Raw genomic sequence first — 25,129 nt, 5'->3', positions numbered from 1 at the left:
CCTTGTCAATGTCTGGACTAGATTTTAAATTCATTTGGCAATTCAATTGAATAATAAAAGTATGAGTTTTCATGGAAAACACGAAATTTTCTGGGTGACCCCAAACTTTTGAACAGTAGTATATATTTGTGAAAGTATAGCCCTTTGTATATTTGAATACCCATGTGGACCAAGGGCCCATGCATACCTGAAAATAGCACTCATGAAAAAGGTGAAAAATGACAATTGTTCAGAAGGAATGCAGCTACTGTGATAACACTAATGTCATAGCTGTAAATATAGATTTATGATCGCTACATTATAGGAAATCAGACATTAGCGGTAGGTCTAATTGTAATTTGCATCTGACAATGCTAACTGATTAAGCAGCTATTGGCAAGGAAACTTATGAGCAGTTCTGTACAACCTACAGTGACCTGGCTGATATAAAAAACATTGTAAATGACTATCACTACAAGTTTGTCTAAAATTACTCCTATTCATGTCCCTGCATGTGAATAATTAATCCATAATTGTTTTATAATTTTGCATTTTTTCCTATATTTTTATATATTATATAAATAAAAAAGATACAATTCTATTTTTCAGCAAGAAGGCAAATGAAAGATGAGATGAGTATATATGGCTCTAAATTTTGTTTTTGGAGTGCTACGTGTTCTGGATTATATGGATACACATACATATACACACCAACATGGTGACTGAAATAATTTGAAACTGACAAAAGTAATTTCCAATTTAAATGACAGACATTGCTTTTTAATTGTGTTTCAACTGAAAATGAAAAAGCTTAGGAAAATGGCCTAGACAAAAATGATGGTATCACTAGGAAAGATTGAAATATTTTGACAATAGGGACAGGTAAAGCTAAGGTGCGTCCTGTAATTAGCATCACAGGTGTCTACAAACTTGTAATTATTCAGTCTGCCTATTTAAAGAGTGGAAAAATAGTCAATATTTTGTCTGGTATCATGGTGGGCTGAGCATGGATCAAAGAAAGGTAAGAAGAGAGTTGTCTCCAGAGCTTAAAAAGAAAATTATAGACAAATATGTTAAAGATAAAATCTATAACATTATCTCTAAATAGCATGATGGTCCTGTTAAAACAGTTGCACTTAATATTCAGAAGTTTAACCCCTTAACCCCGGAGGTATTTTTTTCGTTTTTGCGTTTTCGTTTTTCACTCCCCTTCCTCCCAGAGCCCTAACTTTTATATTTTTCCATCAATATGGCTCTGTGAGGGCTTGTTTTTTGCAGAACGAGTTTTACTTTTGAACACCACTGGATTTACCATGTCATGTTCTAGAAAACAGGAAAAAAAATTCCAAGTAAGTTTAAATTGCCAAAAAAAGTGCAATCCCACACTTATTTTTGGTTGGCTTTTTTTACTAGGTTCACTAAATACTAAAAGTGACCTGCCATTATGATTCTCAAGGTCATTATGAGTTCATAGACACTAAACATGTCTAGATTTTTTTGTTATCTAAGTGGTGAAAAAAAATTCCAATCTTTGTTAAAACAAAATCCCACCATATTCCGATACCCGTAGCGTCTCCATTTTTCGTGATCTTGGGTTGGGTGAGGGCTTATTGTTTGCGTGCCGAGCTGACGTTTTTAATGATACCATATTGGTGTAGATATGATCTTTTTATTGCCCATTATTGCATTTTAATGCAATGTCGTGGCGACCAAAAACATAATTCTTTCGTTTTGTCTTTTTTCTTGCTACGCCGTTTAGCGATCAGGTTAATGTTTATTTATTGATAATTTGGGCGATTCTGAACTCAGCAATATCAAATATGTGTATGTTTTATCTTCTCTATTGTTTTATTTTGAATGGGGCGAAAGGGGGTGATTTGAACTTTTATAATTTTTAAGATTTTTAAAAACATTTTTTTTACTTTTGGCATGCTTCAATAGTATTCATGGGAGACTAGAAGCTGCCATAACCCGTTGGCTCTGCTACATAGAGGCACTGATCAGTTTGCCTCTATGTAGTAGAATTACTCACTTGATACTTGATATGAGTGCCAACTGAGTAATTGAGTAATTTGACCAAGTGAGTAATTTGGTGGTGCTCACAGCAAGCCAACAGTGACAACCATAGAGGTCTCCAGGAGACCTCCGGTTGTCATGCGAACACACTAGTGACCCGCGATCACGTGACACAGCTCACTGTTATGAATGAGTCACCGTAGGAGGCAAAAACAGAAATGCTAGCTAAGTCCAGAAAACCAGAGAAGTTGGCAACTATCAGATTGCAGACCCCTGAACCTATCAACACAACTAGCAGTAGCCGTGGGGGGTTCCTACGATGACCTAGACCCCTCGATCACAGCCGGAGAGATACATAGGCCTAAAGAAGGAAAGGGGAAATCTAACTGCCCCAGAGCAGACCCCAAAGCAATAGGCAGCCCCCCACATATAATGACGGTGAAGCAAGATGAAAACACTTACACAGACAGAAAGACAGGCTGAGCAAAGACGGGGCCCAAAAACTATCTAGATAGGAACGGATAGGAAGGCTGCTGTCTGCAATCTGCCAAAACCCTATCAGAGAAAAAAGCCAACAAGCTGATATAAAAAAGGCCCTGAAGCAACTAAGCTTCAAAACTAATCAGCACTCAGGTACTTTCAGAAGACAGAGCTAACGGAACACTGCACACTCCAGCAGGGAGTGGCAGAATCCAAAAAGCAAGAAAAACAAAAAACAAATCTTAAATGCAAAAAGGCAAAACAGAAAACTTAGCTTGAGGAGAGCAGGAATCAGACTGGTGTCCAAGAGTCCACAGAGAAATCACCCGCAGGGCAGAAAGGGCGTAGGCTGCCTTAAATCCAGTCAGTGACTCCACTCAGCCAATCGTCTTCATTAGTCCCAGGTGCCTGATAATCAGGCTCACTACCTTCCTTCACTAGAATAGGGAGTTCACCAGGCCTCAGTGACGGAGGGGAAAATAAACTCACAACAGTACCCCCCCCTTGAGGAGGGGTCACCGAACCCTCAACAACGCTACCAGGGCGATCAGGGTGAGCCCGATGAAAGGCACGCACCAATCTTTTGGCATGAATATCAGAGGCAGAGACCCAGGAATTATCCTCCTGACCATAACCCTTCCACTTAACCAAATACTGGAGTCTCCGTCTAGCCAGACGGGAATCCAGAATTTTCTCTACCTCATATTCCAAGTTACCTTCAACCAATACAGGGTCCGGAGGTGCCACCTCAGGCACAACTGGCTCAACAAACCTCTTCAACAAGGACTTATGGAACACATTATGGATCTTAAATGTGACAGGAAGAGCCAAACGAAAAGAGACCGGATTAATAATCTCCAAAATCTTGTAAGGTCCAATAAATCTAGGCTTAAACTTAGGAGAAGCCACCTTCATAGCAATATTTTTTGATGATAACCACACCATATCACCAATCTTATACTGGGGACCAATGGTCCTATGTCGATTGGAAAACCGCTGGGCCTTTTCCTGGGAGAGAGATAACTTATCCACCACTTGGTCCCAGATCTGGTGCATTCTCTCCACCACAGTGTCAACACCTGGGCAGGCAGAAGGCTCCACCTGCCCTGAAGAAAATCGAGGGTGAAAACCAAAGTTACAAAAAAAAGGTGACATCAAAGTGGCAGAACTAGCTCTATTATTTAAAGCAAATTCGTCCAAGGGCAAAAATGAAACCCAATCATCCTGATCAGCGGAAATAAAACATCTCAAATACGACTCCAAGGTCTGGCTTGTTCTCTCTGTCTGCCCATTAGTCTGAGGGTGAAAAGCAAAGGAGAAGGACAACTGAATTCCCAACTTGGAACAGAACGTCCTCCAAAATTTAGACACAAATTGAACTCCTCTGTCAGATACAATGTTCTCAAGAATCCTGTTGAAGCGAACCACCTGTTGCAAAAACAGGGGCACCAACTCAGAGGAAGATGGCAACTTAGGGAGTGGTACAAGATGAACCATCTTAGAGAACCTATCACAAATCACCCAAATAACAGTCATTCTTTGAGAGACCGGCATATCAGAGATGAAATCCATTGAAATATGGGTCCATGGCCTCCTGGGGACCGGCAAAGGCATCAACAACCCACTAGAGCGAGAACAAGATTTAGACCGGGAGCAAGTCCCACAGGACTGCACAAAATTCCTGACATCATGAGACAAGGTGGGCCACCAAAAAGAGCGACTCACCAGATCTCTAGTACCAAAAATACCTGGATGACCAGCCAATGCAGAGCAATAAACTTCAGACATCACTCTCTTCTTCCACTGGTCAGGAACATACAACTTTCCACTGGGGCAACGCTCAGGTTTGTCCTCCTGGAACTCTTGCAGAGCAAGTCTCAAATCGGGCGAGATGGCAGAAAGAACTACCCCTTCGCCTAAGATGGTAGCAGGCTTGGTCACCACAGGAGAATCAGCAAAGAAACTCCTAGAGAGGGCGTCAGCCTTGACATTCTTAGCTCCAGGAAGGAAAGAGACCACAAAATCAAAACATGTAAAAAACAAGGCCCAACTAGCCTGTCTAGGGTTCAAGCGTTTAGCCGACTCTAGGTAAATCAAATTTTTGTAGTCAGTGAGGACCACAACTTGGTGTTTGGCTCCCTCCAACCAATGTCTCCACTCCTCAAATGCCCATTTCATGGCCAACAGTTCCCGATTCCCCACATCATAGTTACGTTCAGATGAAGAGAACTTTCGGGAAAAGAAAGCACAGGGATTCATTTTAGATGTTACCGGATCCTTTTGGGACAACACTGCTCCTGCACCAATCTCAGAAGCATCCACCTCTATCTGAAACGGGAGTGAGACATCAGGTTGCCGCAGAACCGGGGCGGAGGTAAATCTACACTTCAGCTCCTGAAAGGAAGGAACCGCCTCCGGAGACCAATTCAACACATCCGCACCCTTCCTGGTCAGGTCAGTCAATGGTTTGGCAATACTAGAAAATTTTGCTATAAATTTCCGATAAAAATTAGCAAAACCCCAAAACTTCTGGAGGGCCTTCAAAGAAGTGGGCTGAACCCAATCATAAATGGCCTGTACCTTGGCCGGGTCCATTTCAATAGTTGACGGAGACAAAATAAATCTCAAAAAAGAAATCCTCTGTACACCAAAAAGGCATTTTGATCCTTTGACATACAGAGAATTCTCTCTCAAGATCCGGAACACAGTCCGAATATGTTCCACATGAGCATCCCAATCCTTGGAGAAGATCAAAATATCGTCCAGATAGATAATCAAAAATTTATCGACAAAGTCTCGGAAAATATCGTTCATGAAGCACTGGAAGACAGAAGGGGCATTAGTGAGCCCAAAAGGCATCACCAGGTACTCAAAATGTCCCTCCGGAGTATTAAACGCCGTCTTCCATTCATCCCCCTGCTTAATGCGGATAAGATTATACGCCCCCCTGAGGTCAAGCTTGGTAAACCAGCAAGCACCTCTGACTCTAGAGAATAGATCCCAAATCAGGGGCAACGGATACTGATATTTAATAGTAATTTTATTGAGGGCACGATAATCAATACAAGGCCTTAAAGAACCATCCTTCTTGGCCACAAAAAAGAAACCGGCACCTAAGGGTGAAGAGGATGGTCTAATATGACCCTTCTCCAATGCCTCCTTAATATAGGACCGCATAGCCTCGTGCTCGGGTACAGATAAATTGAAGAGCCGACCCTTAGGAAATTTACACCCCGGGCTTAGTTCAATTGCACAGTCATAACTCCTATGAGGAGGCAAGGACGCAGACTCATTCTCACTAAATACATCATAGAAGTCCGCCAAATAGTCAGGAACCTCATGCGACTGAGGAGAGGTGGAAAAAAACAGAGCCTCACTAAAGGTACACCGGCAACCCCAACTCACCACAGACACAGACTTCCAATCCAAAACTGGATTATGAATCTGCAACCAGGGAAACCCCAGAACAATGGCATCATGCAGACCATGCAACACCAAAAATCTGCAATTTTCTTGGTGGTCTGGGGCGACCCGCATGACCAACTGGGTCCAAAACTGAGGTTTATTTTTAGCCAGAGGGGTAGCATCAATCCCCCTCAAAGGGATAGGCGTCTGCAGAGGTGTCAACGGAAATCCACAACGTTTAGCAAAATCCAAGTCCATTAGGTTTAGCGCTGCTCCCGAATCCACAAAAGCCTTGGTGGAAAATGTGGACAGGGAACAGATCAGAGTAATCGCCAAAAGAAACTTAGGCTGAACCCCACCAACAGAAAACGTGTGTGCAAAGCATTTCTCACGTTTGGGACAAACAGAAATAATATGAGAGGCATCTCCACAGAAAAAACACAGCTTATTACGCCTTCTGAATTCCTGACGTTGCGCCTTAGACAAAACTCTATCACATTGCATAGGTTCAGACGTCTGTTCAACCGGTGGCAACACCTCTCGTGTAATCCTGCATTCACGTAAACGCCGATCAACCTGAATGGCTAAAGACATAGAATCGTCCAGACCAGAGGGAACAGGAAATCCCACCATAGTATCTTTTACGGCTTCTGACAAACCCTTCCGAAAGAGAGCAGCCAAGGCACTATTATTCCAGGTAGTAAGGACCGCCCACTTTCGGAACTTTTGACAGTACAACTCTGCAGATTCTCGACCCTGGTTCAATGCTAACAGGGTCTTTTCAGCCTGATCAATAGCATTAGGTTCATCGTACAGCAACCCCAAGGCTTGAAAAAATGCGTTCATATTAGTCAGAATAGGGTCATCTGTAGTGTTGAGCATTCCGATACCGCAAGTATCGGGTATCGGCCGATACTTGCTGTATCGGAATTCCGATACCGACTTCCGATATTTTTTCAATATCGGAATTCGGCATCGGAATCGGAAGTTCAGTTGATTGACGGCCTGACGTCATCATGATGCGCGGTGTGTGCGCATCATGATGCGCCGTCATTTCGGGCCTTCCGGGGGTCTCTGCCGGCCTGCCGGGGGGCTGTGCCGGCCTGCCGGGGGGCTGTGTGGACTGCCCGGGGTCTGTACCGGCCTGCCGGGGGGCTGTGCCGGCCTGCCGGTGGTCTGTGCACCCTGTGGGGGTCTGTACCGGCCTGCCGGGGGGCTGTGCTGATGTCCGGGGGTCTGTGCTAGCATCGTCCGATGGGACTACAAGTCCCATCTGGCGATGCCTGCTACCATGACAGTGATTGACACATTAGCCAATGATGGGACAGTAGTAGTCCCATCATCCGGCTAATGTGTTAAATGTTAAAAAAAAAAAAAAAAAAAATACTACATACATACTACATGCATGCTACATACAAACTACATGCTACATACATACTACATATATACTACATACATACTACATACATGCTACATACATACTACATGCATGCTACATACATACTACATATATACTACATACATGCTACATACATACTGCATGCTACATACATACTACATACATACTACATACATACTACATGCATGCTACATACATACTACATATATACTACATGCATGCTACATACATACTACATACTACATACATACTACATACATACTACATACATACTACATGCATGCTACATACATACTACATGCTACATACATACCACATACATACTACATACATACTACATGCTACATACATACTACATGCTACATACATACCACATATATACTACATACATACAATACATACTACATACATACTACATACATACTACATGCTACATACATACTACATATATACTACATGCATGCTACATACATACTACATACATACTACATACATACTACATACATACTACATGCTACATACATACTACATACATACTACATACATACTACATGCTACATACATACTACATATATACTACATGCATGCTACATACATACTACATATATACTACATGCATGCTACATACATACTACATGCTACATGCATGCTACATACATACTACATACATACTACATGCTACATACATACCACATATATACTACATACATACAATACATTCATACAATACATACATAGACATACAGTACATATAACATAGAGTAACATACTTACCAATACTTGTCACATTGTTCCCCGAAGCCATTGTCGCCTACGGAATAAATATTAACATAACAAACCACAAAAATACTCACCCACGATCCGAAGCAGTCCACGAGTGTGTCCCACGACGATCTTGGGTAGAGAACTGCAGCATCAGATGATGCTGCCGTTCTCTACGGGCTGCAGGAATCCAATGACGGAAGGTAGGTATCCTTCCGCACTGTATTCCTCCGCCACTTAAAAAAAAAAAAAGTCCCTAGTCTCACTTTATGCCATTGCTGCGTGGGAATTTCCCACACAGCAATGGCATAAAGTGAGACTAGGGACTTTTTTTTTTTTAAGTGGCGGAGGAATACAGTGCGGAAGGATACCTACCTTCCGTCATTGGATTCCTGCAGCCCGTAGAGAATGGCAGCAACAGCTGATGCTGCAGTTCTCTACCCAAGATCGTCGTGGGACACACTCGTGGACTACTTCGGATCGTGGGTGAGTATTTTTGTGGTTTGTTATGTTAATATTTATTCCGTAGACGACAATGGCTTCGGGGAACAATGTGACAAGTATTGGTAAGTATGTTACTCTATGTTATATGTACTGTATGTCTATGTATGTATTGTATGAATGTATTGTATGTATGTAGTATATATGTGGTATGTATGTAGCATGTAGTATGTATGTAGTATGTATGTAGCATGCATGTAGCATGCAGTATGTATGTAGCATGCATGTAGTATATATGTAGTATGTATGTAGCATGCATTTAGTATATATGTAGCATGTATGTGGTATGTATGTAGCATGTAGTATGTATGTAGCATGCATGTAGTATGTATGCAGCATGCATGTAGTATATATGTAGTATGTATGTAGCATGCATGTAGTATATATGTAGTATGTATGTAGCATGTAGTATGTATGTAGCATGCATGTAGTATGTATGTAGCATGTAATTTTTTTTTTTTTTTTTTTTTACATTTAACACATTAGCCGGATGATGGGACTACTACTGTCCCATCATTGGCTAATGTGTCAATCACTGTCATGGTAGCAGGCATCGCCCGATGGGACTTGTAGTCCCATCGGACGATGCCTGCACAGACCACCGGCAGGCCGGCACAGCCCCCCGGCAGGCCGGCACAGCCCCCCGGAGCCTGCACAGCCCCCCGGCAGGCCGGCACAGCCCCCCGGCAGGCCGGCACAGCCCCCCGGCAGGCCGGCACAGCCCCCCGGAGCCTGCACAGACCACCGGCAGGCCGGCACAGACCACCGGAGCCTGCACAGACCCCCTGGCAGGCCGGCACAGCCCCCCGAAAGGCCCGTACAGACCCCAGAGAGGCTGTACAAGGGCAGGAAAGGGTTTTTCTTATTCCGATACCGGAAGTCCCATAGACTTGAATGGGACTTCCGGTATCGGAATCGGCGATACCGATACTTTTTTTAAAGATCGGCCGATACCATCCGATACGATACTTTGAAGTATCGGACGGTATCGCTCAACTCTAGTCATCTGGTTTCAAAGAAAACGCCCAATCCTGGGGATCGCCGCGCAGCAAAGAGATGACAATTTTAACCTGCTGCGCGGGGCTCCCTGACGAGTTAGGCTTCAAAGCAAAAAATAATTTACAATTATTTTTGAAACTCAAAAATTTAGATCGATCCCCAAAAAATACATCAGGTGTGGGGATCTTTGGTTCAACAGCATGTGAACGAGCAAGATAGGCGGAAATTCCTCGCACTTCAGCAGCGAGCTGCTCCACACGATCAGACACTTGCTTTATCTCCATTGAGAGAAAAAAAAAATTCCCCCTACGGCCTCAGAGATATAGAGGAAAGAATATACAAACTCCACTTTTTTTTTTTTAAAAAACACAATTCTTTCCTGCTATTGAGTACCCAAGGATCTGCGGTTTGGCAGGTGATTCTGTTATGAATGAGTCACCGTAGGAGGCAAAAACAGAAATGCTAGCTAAGTCCAGAAAACCAGAGAAGTTGGCAACTATCAGATTGCAGACCCCTGAACCTATCAACACAACTAGCAGTAGCCGTGGGGGGTTCCTACGATGACCTAGACCCCTCGATCACAGCCGGAGAGATACATAGGCCTAAAGAAGGAAAGGGGAAATCTAACTGCCCCAGAGCAGACCCCAAAGCAATAGGCAGCCCCCCACATATAATGACGGTGAAGCAAGATGAAAACACTTACACAGACAGAAAGACAGGCTGAGCAAAGACGGGGCCCAAAAACTACCTAGATAGGAACGGATAGGAAGGCTGCTGTCTGCAATCTGCCAAAACCCTATCAGAGAAAAAAGCCAACAAGCTGATATAAAAAAGGCCCTGAAGCAACTAAGCTTCAAAACTAATCAGCACTCAGGTACTTTCAGAAGACAGAGCTAACGGAACACTGCACACTCCAGCAGGGAGTGGCAGAATCCAAAAAGCAAGAAAAACAAAAAACAAATCTTAAATGCAAAAAGGCAAAACAGAAAACTTAGCTTGAGGAGAGCAGGAATCAGACTGGTGTCCAAGAGTCCACAGAGAAATCACCCGCAGGGCAGAAAGGGCGTAGGCTGCCTTAAATCCAGTCTTTGACTCCACTCAGCCAATCGTCTTCATTAGTCCCAGGTGCCTGATAATCAGGCTCACTACCTTCCTTCACTAGAATAGGGAGTTCACCAGGCCTCAGTGACGGAGGGGAAAATGAACTCACAACAGCTCACCGGTGAGCGGATATCTGGTGCAATTGCCGGAATTGCTTGCTAAATGCCGCTGTCAGCTGCGGGTGGATCACAATTCCACCTTCGGCTATTGTGGACACATGTCAGCTGTTCAAAACAGCTGACATATCCTGAGAAAGATGTGGGCTCACTGTCAGAGATTGAGCACAGGCAGTTGCGGACTGGACCATGTGTTACACAGATGGGCTCTGCCAGGTGTGGACTTGACCTGGTGTTACACAGATTGGCACTGGCAGGTGTGGGCCAGACCAAGCATAAAACAGAGGAGCACTGGCAGGTGCAGACTGGAATGGCTGATGGACAGGAAAGCACAGACAGGTACGAGCAGACAAGTGCAGGGTAGACTGTTATGATGAGTCACCGAAGGAGGAAAAAACAAAATACCAGCTAAGTCCAGAAAAACCAGAGAGGTTGGCAGCTATCGGATTGCAGACCCCTGAACCTATCCACAACAACTAGCAGTAGCCGTGGGGGATTCCTACGGTGCCCTAGACCCCTCGATCACAACCGGAGAACTACATAGCCTAAAGACAGAAAGGGGAAAAACTAAACTGCCCCAGAGCAGACCCCAAAGCAATAGGCAGCCCCCAACATATAATGACGGTGAAGCAAGATGAAAACACTAACACAGATAGAAAGATAGGTTGAGCAAATGATGGGGCCCAAGCTAACTACATAGGACAGGATAGGAAAGCTGCTGTCTGCCATCCGCAAAAACCCTGTCAAAATGAGCCAACCGACTGATAGGAAAAACAGGCCCTGAAGTCGCTAGGCTTCAAAAGACTATATCAGCACTCAGGTATATTCTGAAGACAGAGCAAAAGATCAACAGATCAGAGACAAAAATGGAATTCAGCTCACCCCCGGCTGGGGATGGCAGAACTCCCAAAAAACAAGGCAAAACAAAAACAAAACTGAAGAGTACAAAGCAGAGCAGACAAACTTAGCTTAGAGATGCAGGAATCAGACTGGTCTCCAAGAATCCAGCAGGAAAATCACCAGCCAGGAAGAAGGGCGTCGGCAGCCTTATATCCAGTCCTCAATTCCAGCCACCCAGTCATCATCTAGCTGCCCATGTGTTTGGTAATCAGCCTCACTACCTTCCTTCACCAGAGGAGAGAGTTCATCAGACCTCAATTCTGAAGGGAAAAATGAACTCACAACAGTACCTCCCCCTTGAGGAGGGGTCACCGAACCCTCATCCATGCCACCAGGGCGATCCGGGTGAGCCCGATGAAAGGCACGCACCAATCTTTCGGCATGAATATCAGAGGCAGAGACCCAGGAATTATCCTCCTGACCATAACCTTTCCACTTAACCAAATACTGGAGTCTCCGTCTAGCCAGACGGGAATCCAGTATCGTCTCTACCTCATATTCCATGTTACCTTCAACCAATATAGGGTCAGGAGGTGCCACCACAGGAACTACTGGTTCAACAAACCTCTTCAACAAGGACTTATGAAACACATTATGAATTTTAAATGTGACAGGAAGAGCCAACCAAAAAGAGACCGGATTAATAATCTCCAAAATCTTGTAAGGTCCAATAAATCTAGGCTTAAACTTAGGAGAAGCCACCTTCATAGCGATATTTTTTGATGACAACCAAACCATATCACCCACCTTAAACTGGGGACCAACGGTCCTACGCCGGTTGGAAAACCGCTGGGCCTTTTCCTGGGAGAGAGACAACTTATCCACTACTTGGTCCCAGATCTGGTGCATTCTCTCCACCACAGTGTCAACACCTGGGCAGGCAGAAGGCTCCACCTGCCCTGACGAAAATCGAGGGTGAAAACCAAAGTTACAAAAAAAAGGTGACATCAAAGTGGCAGAACTAGCTCTATTATTTAAAGCAAATTCGTCCAAGGGCAAAAATGAAACCCAATCATCCTGATCGGCAGAAATAAAACATCTCAAATACGACTCCAAAGTCTGGTTTGTTCTCTCTGTCTGCCCATTGGTCTGAGGGTGAAACGCAGAGGAGAAGGACAACTGAATTCCCAGCTTGGAACAGAAAGTCCTCCAAAATCTAGACACAAACTGAACTCCTCTGTCAGATGCAATGTTCTCAGGAATCCCGTGCAAGCGAACCACCTGTTGCAAAAACAAGGGCACCAACTCAGAGGAAGATGGCAACTTAGGGAGTGGTATAAGATGGACCATCTTAGAGAATCTATCACAAATCACCCAAATAACAGTCATTCTCTGAGAGACAGGCATATCAGAGATAAAATCCATTGAAATATGGGTCCATGGCCTCCTGGGCACCGGCAAAGGCATCAACAACCCACTAGAGCGAGAACAAGGTTTAGATCGGGAGCAAGTCCCACAGGACTGCACAAAATTCCTGACATCATGAGACAAGGTGGGCCACCAAAAAGAGCGACTCACCAGATCTCTAGTACCAAAAATACCTGGATGACCAGCCAATGCAGAGCAATGAACTTCAGACATCACTCTCTTCTTCCACTGGTCAGGAACATACAACTTTCCACTGGGGCAACGCTCAGGTTTGTCCTCCTGGAACTCTTGCAGAGCAAGTCTCAAATCGGGCGAGATGGCAGAAAGAACTACCCCCTCGACTAAGATGGTAGCAGGCTTAGTCACAACAGGAGAATCAGCAAGGAAACTCCTGGAGAGGGCGTCTGCCTTGACATTCTAACTGCCCGGAAGAAAAGAGACCACAAAATCAAAACGTGTGAAAAACAAGGCCCACCTAGCCTGTCTAGGATTCAAGCGCTTGGCCGACTCCAGGTAAATCAAATTCTTGTGGTCAGTAAGGACCACGACTTGGTGTTTGGCTCCCTCCAACCAATGTCTCCACTCCTCAAATGCCCATTTCATGGCCAACAGTTCCCGATTCCCCACATCATAGTTACGTTCGGATGGGGAGAACTTTCGGGAAAAGAAAGCACAAGGATTCATTTTAGATGTCACAGGATCTTTTTGGGACAACACCGCTCCTGCACCAATCTCAGAAGCGTCCACCTCCACCTGAATCGGGAGTGAGACATCAGGTTGCCGCAAAACCGGAGCAGAAGTCAATCTTCGCTTCAGCTCCTGAAATGAAGAAACAGCCTCCGGAGACCAATTCAGCACATCAGCACCCTTCCTAGTCAAATCCGTCAATGGCTTGGCAATACCAGAAAAATTAGCTATAAATTTCCGATAAAAATTAGCAAAACCCAAAAACTTCTGGAGGGCCTTCAAAGAAGTGGGCTGAACCCAATCATAAATGGCCTGTACCTTGGCCAGGTCCATTTCAATAGTTGACGGAGACAAAATAAATCCCAAAAATGAAATCCTCTGTACCCCAAAAAGACATTTCGATCCCTTGACATACAGGGAATTCTCCCTCAAAATCTGGAACACAGTCCGAACATGTTCCACATGAGAGTCCCAATTCTTGGAGAAGATCAAAATATCATCCAGATAGATAATCAAAAATGTATCCACAAAGTCTCGGAATATATCGTTCATGAAGCACTGGAAGACAGAAGGGGCATTAGTGAGCCCAAAAGACATCACCAGGTACTCAAAATGTCCCTCCGGAGTATTAAACGCCGTCTTCCATTCATCCCCATGCATAATGCGAATAAGATTATACGCCCCCCTGAGGTCAAGCTTGGTAAACCAGCAAGCACCTTTAACTCTGGAGAATAGATCAGAAATCAGGGATAACGGATACTGATATTTAACAGTAATTTTGTTGAGGGCACGATAGTCAATACAAGGCCTTAATGAACCATCATTTTTAGCCACGAAAAAAACCCCAGCACCTAAGGGTGAAGAGGATGGTCTAATATGACCCTTCTCCAATGCCTCCTTAATATAGGATCGCATAGCCTCGTGCTCGGGTACAGATAAATTGAAAAGCCGACCCTTGGGGAATTTACACCCCGGGTTCAGCTCAATTGCACAGTCATAACTCCTATGAGGAGGCAAAGACGCAGACTCATTCTCACTAAATACATCATAAAAGTCAGCCAAAAAGTCAGGAACATCATGCGACTGGGGAGAGGTGGAGAAAACAGGAGCATCACTAAGGGCACACCGACAACCCCAACTCACCACAGACAAAGATTTCCAATCCAGAACTGGATTATGAATTTGCAACCAGGGAAACCCCAGAACAATGGTATCATGCAAATTATGCAACACCAAAAATCTGCAATTTTCTTGATGGTCTGGGGCGACCCGCATTACCACCTGGGTCCAAAACTGAGGTTTATTCTTCGCCAAAGGAGTAGCATCAATACCCCTCAAAGGGATAGGCGTCCGCAGAGGTGTCATAGGAAATCCACAATGTTTAGCAAAATCCAAGTCCATCAGGTTAAGAGCTGCTCCTGAATCCACAAAAGCCTTGGCAGAAAATGTGGACAGGGAGCAGGTCAGAGTAATTGCCAGAAGAAACTTGGGTTGAACACCACCCACAGAAAACGTGTGTGCACAACGTTTCTCTCGTTTAGGGCAGACAGAAATAATATGCGAGGCATCTCCACAAAAAAAAACACAGCTTATTACTCCTTCTGAACTGCTGACATTGCGCCCTAGACAAAACTCCATCACATTGCATAGGTTCAGACATTTGTTCAACAGGTGGCAACATCTCTCGTGTAGTTTTGCGATCACGTAAACGCCGATCCACCTGAATGGCTAATGACATAGAATCGTCAAGACCAGAGGGAACAGGAAATCCCACCATAGTATCTTTTACAGTTTCTGACAAACCCTTCCGAAAGAGGGCTGCCAAGGCACCATCATTCCAGGTAGTAAGGACCGCACACTTTCGGAATTTTTGACAGTACAACTTTGCCGAATCGCGACCCTGGCTTAATGCCAACAGGGTCTTTTCAGCCTGATCAATAGCATTAGTTTCATCATACAACAACCCCAAGGCTTGAAAAAATGCGTTCACATTACTCAGAATAGGATCATCAGGTTTCAAAGAAAATGCCCAATCCTGGGGATCGCCGCGCAGCAAAGAGTTGACAATCTTAACCTGCTGCGCGGAGCTCCCCGACGAGTTAGGCTTCAAGGCGAAAAATAATTTACAATTATTCTTGAAATTCAAGAATTTAGACCGATCCCCCAAAAATACATCAGGAGTCGGAATCTTTGGTTCAGCAGCATGTGAATGAGCAAGATAGGCGGAAATTCCCCGCACTTCAGCAGCGAGCTGCTCCACACGATCAGACAATTGCTTCATCTCCATTGAGAGAAAAATTCCCCCTACGGCCTCAGAGATATAGAGGAAAAAATATGCACACAAAAAAAAAAATTCTGACACCTTTTTTTTTCTTTTTTTTTTCTAACAATTCTCTCCTGCTATTGAGTACCCTAGGATCTGCGGTATGGCTGGTGATTCTGTTATGATGAGTCACCGAAGGAGGAAAAAACAAAATACCAGCTAAGTCCAGAAAAACCAGAGAGGTTGGCAGCTATCGGATTGCAGACCCCTGAACCTATCAACAACAACTAGCAGTAGCCGTGGGGGGTTCCTACGGTGCCCTAGACCCCTCGATCACAGCCGGAGAACTACATAGCCTAAAGACAGAAAGGGGAAAAACTAAACTGCCCCAGAGCAGACCCCAAAGCAATAGGCAGCCCCCAACATATAATGACGGTGAAGCAAGATGAAAACACTAACACAGATAGAAAGATAGGTTGAGCAAATGATGGGGCCCAAGCTAACTACATAGGACAGGATAGGAAAGCTGCTGTCTGCCATCCGCAAAAACCCTGTCAAAATGAGCCAACCGACTGATAGGAAAAACAGGCCCTGAAGTCGCTAGGCTTCAAAAGACTATATCAGCACTCAGGTATATTCTGAAGACAGAGCAAAAGATCAACAGATCAGAGACAAAAATGGAATTCAGCTCACCCCCGGCTGGGGATGGCAGAACTCCCAAAAAACAAGGCAAAACAAAAACAAAACTGAAGAGTACAAAGCAGAGCAGACAAACTTAGCTTAGAGATGCAGGAATCAGACTGGTCTCCAAGAATCCAGCAGGAAAATCACCAGCCAGGAAGAAGGGCGTCGGCAGCCTTATATCCAGTCCTCAATTCCAGCCACCCAGTCATCATCTAGCTGCCCATGTGTTTGGTAATCAGCCTCACTACCTTCCTTCACCAGAGGAGAGAGTTCATCAGACCTCAATTCTGAAGGGAAAAATGAACTCACAACAGTACCTCCCCCTTGAGGAGGGGTCACCGAACCCTCATCCATGCCACCAGGGCGATCCGGGGGAGCCCGATGAAAGGCACGCACCAATCTTTCGGCATGAATATCAGAGGCAGAGACCCAGGAATTATCCTCCTGACCATAACCTTTCCACTTAACCAAATACTGGAGTCTCCGTCTAGCCAGACGGGAATCCAGTATCGTCTCTACCTCATATTCCATGTTACCTTCAACCAATATAGGGTCAGGAGGTGCCACCACAGGAACTACTGGTTCAACAAACCTCTTCAACAAGGACTTATGAAACACATTATGAATTTTAAATGTGACAGGAAGAGCCAACCAAAAAGAGACCGGATTAATAATCTCCAAAATCTTGTAAGGTCCAATAAATCTAGGCTTAAACTTAGGAGAAGCCACCTTCATAGCGATATTTTTTGATGACAACCAAACCATATCACCCACCTTAAACTGGGGACCAACGGTCCTACGCCGGTTGGAAAACCGCTGGGCCTTTTCCTGGGAGAGAGACAACTTATCCACTACTTGGTCCCAGATCTGGTGCATTCTCTCCACCACAGTGTCAACACCTGGGCAGGCAGAAGGCTCCACCTGCCCTGACGAAAATCGAGGGTGAAAACCAAAGTTACAAAAAAAAGGTGACATCAAAGTGGCAGAACTAGCTCTATTATTTAAAGCAAATTCGTCCAAGGGCAAAAATGAAACCCAATCATCCTGATCGGCAGAAATAAAACATCTCAAATACGACTCCAAAGTCTGGTTTGTTCTCTCTGACTGCCCATTGGTCTGAGGGTGAAACGCAGAGGAGAAGGACAACTGAATTCCCAGCTTGGAACAGAAAGTCCTCCAAAATCTAGACACAAACTGAACTCCTCTGTCAGATGCAATGTTCTCAGGAATCCCGTGCAAGCGAACCACCTGTTGCAAAAACAAGGGCACCAACTCAGAGGAAGATGGCAACTTAGGGAGTGGTATAAGATGGACCATCTTAGAGAATCTATCACAAATCACCCAAATAACAGTCATTCTCTGAGAGACAGGCATATCAGAGATAAAATCCATTGAAATATGGGTCCATGGCCTCCTGGGCACCGGCAAAGGCATCAACAACCCACTAGAGCGAGAACAAGGTTTAGATCGGGAGCAAGTCCCACAGGACTGCACAAAATTCCTGACATCATGAGACAAGGTGGGCCACCAAAAAGAGCGACTCACCAGATCTCTAGTACCAAAAATACCTGGATGACCAGCCAATGCAGAGCAATGAACTTCAGACATCACTCTCTTCTTCCACTGGTCAGGAACATACAACTTTCCACTGGGGCAACGCTCAGGTTTGTCCTCCTGGATCTCTTGCAGAGCAAGTCTCAAATCGGGCGAGATGGCAGAAAGAACTACCCCCTCGACTAAGATGGTAGCAGGCTTAGTCACAACAGGAGAATCAGCAAGGAAACTCCTGGAGAGGGCGTCTGCCTTGACATTCTAACTGCCCGGAAGAAAAGAGACCACAAAATCAAAACGTGTGAAAAACAAGGCCCACCTAGCCTGTCTAGGATTCAAGCGCTTGGCCGACTCCAGGTAAATCAAATTCTTGTGGTCAGTAAGGACCACGACTTGGTGTTTGGCTCCCTCCAACCAATGTCTCCACTCCTCAAATGCCCATTTCATGGCCAACAGTTCCCGATTCCCCACATCATAGTTACGTTCGGATGGGGAGAACTTTCGGGAAAAGAAAGCACAAGGATTCATTTTAGATGTCACAGGATCTTTTTGGGACAACACCGCTCCTGCACCAATCTCAGAAGCGTCCACCTCCACCTGAATCGGGAGTGAGACATCAGGTTGCCGCAAAACCGGAGCAGAAGTCAATCTTCGCTTCAGCTCCTGAAATGAAGAAACAGCCTCCGGAGACCAATTCAGCACATCAGCACCCTTCCTAGTCAAATCCGTCAATGGCTTGGCAATACCAGAAAAATTAGCTATAAATTTCCGATAAAAATTAGCAAAACCCAAAAACTTCTGGAGGGCCTTCAAAGAAGTGGGCTGAACCCAATCATAAATGGCCTGTACCTTGGCCAGGTCCATTTCAATAGTTGACGGAGACAAAATAAATCCCAAAAATGAAATCCTCTGTACCCCAAAAAGACATTTCGATCCCTTGACATACAGGGAATTCTCCCTCAAAATCTGGAACACAGTCCGAACATGTTCCACATGAGAGTCCCAATTCTTGGAGAAGATCAAAATATCATCCAGATAGATAATCAAAAATGTATCCACAAAGTCTCGGAATATATCGTTCATGAAGCACTGGAAGACAGAAGGGGCATTAGTGAGCCCAAAAGACATCACCAGGTACTCAAAATGTCCCTCCGGAGTATTAAACGCCGTCTTCCATTCATCCCCATGCATAATGCGAATAAGATTATACGCCCCCCTGAGGTCAAGCTTGGTAAACCAGCAAGCACCTTTAACTCTGGAGAATAGATCAGAAATCAGGGATAACGGATACTGATATTTAACAGTAATTTTGTTGAGGGCACGATAGTCAATACAAGGCCTTAATGAACCATCATTTTTAGCCACGAAAAAAACCCCAGCACCTAAGGGTGAAGAGGATGGTCTAATATGACCCTTCTCCAATGCCTCCTTAATATAGGATCGCATAGCCTCGTGCTCGGGTACAGATAAATTGAAAAGCCGACCCTTGGGGAATTTACACCCCGGGTTCAGCTCAATTGCACAGTCATAACTCCTATGAGGAGGCAAAGACGCAGACTCATTCTCACTAAATACATCATAAAAGTCAGCCAAATAGTCAGGAACATCATGCGACTGGGGAGAGGTGGAGAAAACAGGAGCATCACTAAGGGCACACCGACAACCCCAACTCACCACAGACAAAGATTTCCAATCCAGAACTGGATTATGAATTTGCAACCAGGGAAACCCCAGAACAATGGTATCATGCAAATTATGCAACACCAAAAATCTGCAATTTTCTTGATGGTCTGGGGCGACCCGCATTACCACCTGGGTCCAAAACTGAGGTTTATTCTTCGCCAAAGGAGTAGCATCAATACCCCTCAAAGGGATAGGCGTCCGCAGAGGTGTCATAGGAAATCCACAATGTTTAGCAAAATCCAAGTCCATCAGGTTAAGAGCTGCTCCTGAATCCACAAAAGCCTTGGCAGAAAATGTGGACAGGGAGCAGGTCAGAGTAATTGCCAGAAGAAACTTGGGTTGAACACCACCCACAGAAAACGTGTGTGCACAACGTTTCTCTCGTTTAGGGCAGACAGAAATAATATGCGAGGCATCTCCACAAAAAAAAACACAGCTTATTACTCCTTCTGAACTGCTGACATTGCGCCCTAGACAAAACTCCATCACATTGCATAGGTTCAGACATTTGTTCAACAGGTGGCAACATCTCTCGTGTAGTTTTGCGATCACGTAAACGCCGATCCACCTGAATGGCTAATGACATAGAATCGTCAAGACCAGAGGGAACAGGAAATCCCACCATAGTATCTTTTACAGTTTCTGACAAACCCTTCCGAAAGAGGGCTGCCAAGGCACCATCATTCCAGGTAGTAAGGACCGCACACTTTCGGAATTTTTGACAGTACAACTTTGCCGAATCGCGACCCTGGCTTAATGCCAACAGGGTCTTTTCAGCCTGATCAATAGCATTAGTTTCATCATACAACAACCCCAAGGCTTGAAAAAATGCGTTCACATTACTCAGAATAGGATCATCAGGTTTCAAAGAAAATGCCCAATCCTGGGGATCGCCGCGCAGCAAAGAGTTGACAATCTTAACCTGCTGCGCGGAGCTCCCCGACGAGTTAGGCTTCAAGGCGAAAAATAATTTACAATTATTCTTGAAATTCAAGAATTTAGACCGATCCCCCAAAAATACATCAGGAGTCGGAATCTTTGGTTCAGCAGCATGTGAATGAGCAAGATAGGCGGAAATTCCCCGCACTTCAGCAGCGAGCTGCTCCACACGATCAGACAATTGCTTCATCTCCATTGAGAGAAAAATTCCCCCTACGGCCTCAGAGATATAGAGGAAAAAATATGCACACAAAAAAAAAAATTCTGACACCTTTTTTTTTCTTTTTTTTTTCTAACAATTCTCTCCTGCTATTGAGTACCCTAGGATCTGCGGTATGGCTGGTGATTCTGTTATGATGAGTCACCGAAGGAGGAAAAAACAAAATACCAGCTAAGTCCAGAAAAACCAGAGAGGTTGGCAGCTATCGGATTGCAGACCCCTGAACCTATCAACAACAACTAGCAGTAGCCGTGGGGGGTTCCTACGGTGCCCTAGACCCCTCGATCACAGCCGGAGAACTACATAGCCTAAAGACAGAAAGGGGAAAAACTAAACTGCCCCAGAGCAGACCCCAAAGCAATAGGCAGCCCCCAACATATAATGACGGTGAAGCAAGATGAAAACACTAACACAGATAGAAAGATAGGTTGAGCAAATGATGGGGCCCAAGCTAACTACATAGGACAGGATAGGAAAGCTGCTGTCTGCCATCCGCAAAAACCCTGTCAAAATGAGCCAACCGACTGATAGGAAAAACAGGCCCTGAAGTCGCTAGGCTTCAAAAGACTATATCAGCACTCAGGTATATTCTGAAGACAGAGCAAAAGATCAACAGATCAGAGACAAAAATGGAATTCAGCTCACCCCCGGCTGGGGATGGCAGAACTCCCAAAAAACAAGGCAAAACAAAAACAAAACTGAAGAGTACAAAGCAGAGCAGACAAACTTAGCTTAGAGATGCAGGAATCAGACTGGTCTCCAAGAATCCAGCAGGAAAATCACCAGCCAGGAAGAAGGGCGTCGGCAGCCTTATATCCAGTCCTCAATTCCAGCCACCCAGTCATCATCTAGCTGCCCATGTGTTTGGTAATCAGCCTCACTACCTTCCTTCACCAGAGGAGAGAGTTCATCAGACCTCAATTCTGAAGGGAAAAATGAACTCACAACAGTACCTCCCCCTTGAGGAGGGGTCACCGAACCCTCATCCATGCCACCAGGGCGATCCGGGGGAGCCCGATGAAAGGCACGCACCAATCTTTCGGCATGAATATCAGAGGCAGAGACCCAGGAATTATCCTCCTGACCATAACCTTTCCACTTAACCAAATACTGGAGTCTCCGTCTAGCCAGACGGGAATCCAGTATCGTCTCTACCTCATATTCCATGTTACCTTCAACCAATATAGGGTCAGGAGGTGCCACCACAGGAACTACTGGTTCAACAAACCTCTTCAACAAGGACTTATGAAACACATTATGAATTTTAAATGTGACAGGAAGAGCCAACCAAAAAGAGACCGGATTAATAATCTCCAAAATCTTGTAAGGTCCAATAAATCTAGGCTTAAACTTAGGAGAAGCCACCTTCATAGCGATATTTTTTGATGACAACCAAACCATATCACCCACCTTAAACTGGGGACCAACGGTCCTACGCCGGTTGGAAAACCGCTGGGCCTTTTCCTGGGAGAGAGACAACTTATCCACTACTTGGTCCCAGATCTGGTGCATTCTCTCCACCACAGTGTCAACACCTGGGCAGGCAGAAGGCTCCACCTGCCCTGACGAAAATCGAGGGTGAAAACCAAAGTTACAAAAAAAAGGTGACATCAAAGTGGCAGAACTAGCTCTATTATTTAAAGCAAATTCGTCCAAGGGCAAAAATGAAACCCAATCATCCTGATCGGCAGAAATAAAACATCTCAAATACGACTCCAAAGTCTGGTTTGTTCTCTCTGACTGCCCATTGGTCTGAGGGTGAAACGCAGAGGAGAAGGACAACTGAATTCCCAGCTTGGAACAGAAAGTCCTCCAAAATCTAGACACAAACTGAACTCCTCTGTCAGATGCAATGTTCTCAGGAATCCCGTGCAAGCGAACCACCTGTTGCAAAAACAAGGGCACCAACTCAGAGGAAGATGGCAACTTAGGGAGTGGTATAAGATGGACCATCTTAGAGAATCTATCACAAATCACCCAAATAACAGTCATTCTCTGAGAGACAGGCATATCAGAGATAAAATCCATTGAAATATGGGTCCATGGCCTCCTGGGCACCGGCAAAGGCATCAACAACCCACTAGAGCGAGAACAAGGTTTAGATCGGGAGCAAGTCCCACAGGACTGCACAAAATTCCTGACATCATGAGACAAGGTGGGCCACCAAAAAGAGCGACTCACCAGATCTCTAGTACCAAAAATACCTGGATGACCAGCCAATGCAGAGCAATGAACTTCAGACATCACTCTCTTCTTCCACTGGTCAGGAACATACAACTTTCCACTGGGGCAACGCTCAGGTTTGTCCTCCTGGATCTCTTGCAGAGCAAGTCTCAAATCGGGCGAGATGGCAGAAAGAACTACCCCCTCGACTAAGATGGTAGCAGGCTTAGTCACAACAGGAGAATCAGCAAGGAAACTCCTGGAGAGGGCGTCTGCCTTGACATTCTAACTGCCCGGAAGAAAAGAGACCACAAAATCAAAACGTGTGAAAAACAAGGCCCACCTAGCCTGTCTAGGATTCAAGCGCTTGGCCGACTCCAGGTAAATCAAATTCTTGTGGTCAGTAAGGACCACGACTTGGTGTTTGGCTCCCTCCAACCAATGTCTCCACTCCTCAAATGCCCATTTCATGGCCAACAGTTCCCGATTCCCCACATCATAGTTACGTTCGGATGGGGAGAACTTTCGGGAAAAGAAAGCACAAGGATTCATTTTAGATGTCACAGGATCTTTTTGGGACAACACCGCTCCTGCACCAATCTCAGAAGCGTCCACCTCCACCTGAATCGGGAGTGAGACATCAGGTTGCCGCAAAACCGGAGCAGAAGTCAATCTTCGCTTCAGCTCCTGAAATGAAGAAACAGCCTCCGGAGACCAATTCAGCACATCAGCACCCTTCCTAGTCAAATCCGTCAATGGCTTGGCAATACCAGAAAAATTAGCTATAAATTTCCGATAAAAATTAGCAAAACCCAAAAACTTCTGGAGGGCCTTCAAAGAAGTGGGCTGAACCCAATCATAAATGGCCTGTACCTTGGCCAGGTCCATTTCAATAGTTGACGGAGACAAAATAAATCCCAAAAATGAAATCCTCTGTACCCCAAAAAGACATTTCGATCCCTTGACATACAGGGAATTCTCCCTCAAAATCTGGAACACAGTCCGAACATGTTCCACATGAGAGTCCCAATTCTTGGAGAAGATCAAAATATCATCCAGATAGATAATCAAAAATGTATCCACAAAGTCTCGGAATATATCGTTCATGAAGCACTGGAAGACAGAAGGGGCATTAGTGAGCCCAAAAGACATCACCAGGTACTCAAAATGTCCCTCCGGAGTATTAAACGCCGTCTTCCATTCATCCCCATGCATAATGCGAATAAGATTATACGCCCCCCTGAGGTCAAGCTTGGTAAACCAGCAAGCACCTTTAACTCTGGAGAATAGATCAGAAATCAGGGATAACGGATACTGATATTTAACAGTAATTTTGTTGAGGGCACGATAGTCAATACAAGGCCTTAATGAACCATCATTTTTAGCCACGAAAAAAACCCCAGCACCTAAGGGTGAAGAGGATGGTCTAATATGACCCTTCTCCAATGCCTCCTTAATATAGGATCGCATAGCCTCGTGCTCGGGTACAGATAAATTGAAAAGCCGACCCTTGGGGAATTTACACCCCGGGTTCAGCTCAATTGCACAGTCATAACTCCTATGAGGAGGCAAAGACGCAGACTCATTCTCACTAAATACATCATAAAAGTCAGCCAAATAGTCAGGAACATCATGCGACTGGGGAGAGGTGGAGAAAACAGGAGCATCACTAAGGGCACACCGACAACCCCAACTCACCACAGACAAAGATTTCCAATCCAGAACTGGATTATGAATTTGCAACCAGGGAAACCCCAGAACAATGGTATCATGCAAATTATGCAACACCAAAAATCTGCAATTTTCTTGATGGTCTGGGGCGACCCGCATTACCACCTGGGTCCAAAACTGAGGTTTATTCTTCGCCAAAGGAGTAGCATCAATACCCCTCAAAGGGATAGGCGTCCGCAGAG

Source organism: Dendrobates tinctorius, unplaced genomic scaffold (assembly GCF_039654945.1).
Source record: "Dendrobates tinctorius isolate UK_male_01 unplaced genomic scaffold, ASM3965494v1 ptg000098l, whole genome shotgun sequence".
NCBI classification, from domain to species: domain Eukaryota; kingdom Metazoa; phylum Chordata; class Amphibia; order Anura; family Dendrobatidae; genus Dendrobates; species Dendrobates tinctorius.
This window is presented reverse-complemented; position numbering follows the sequence as displayed.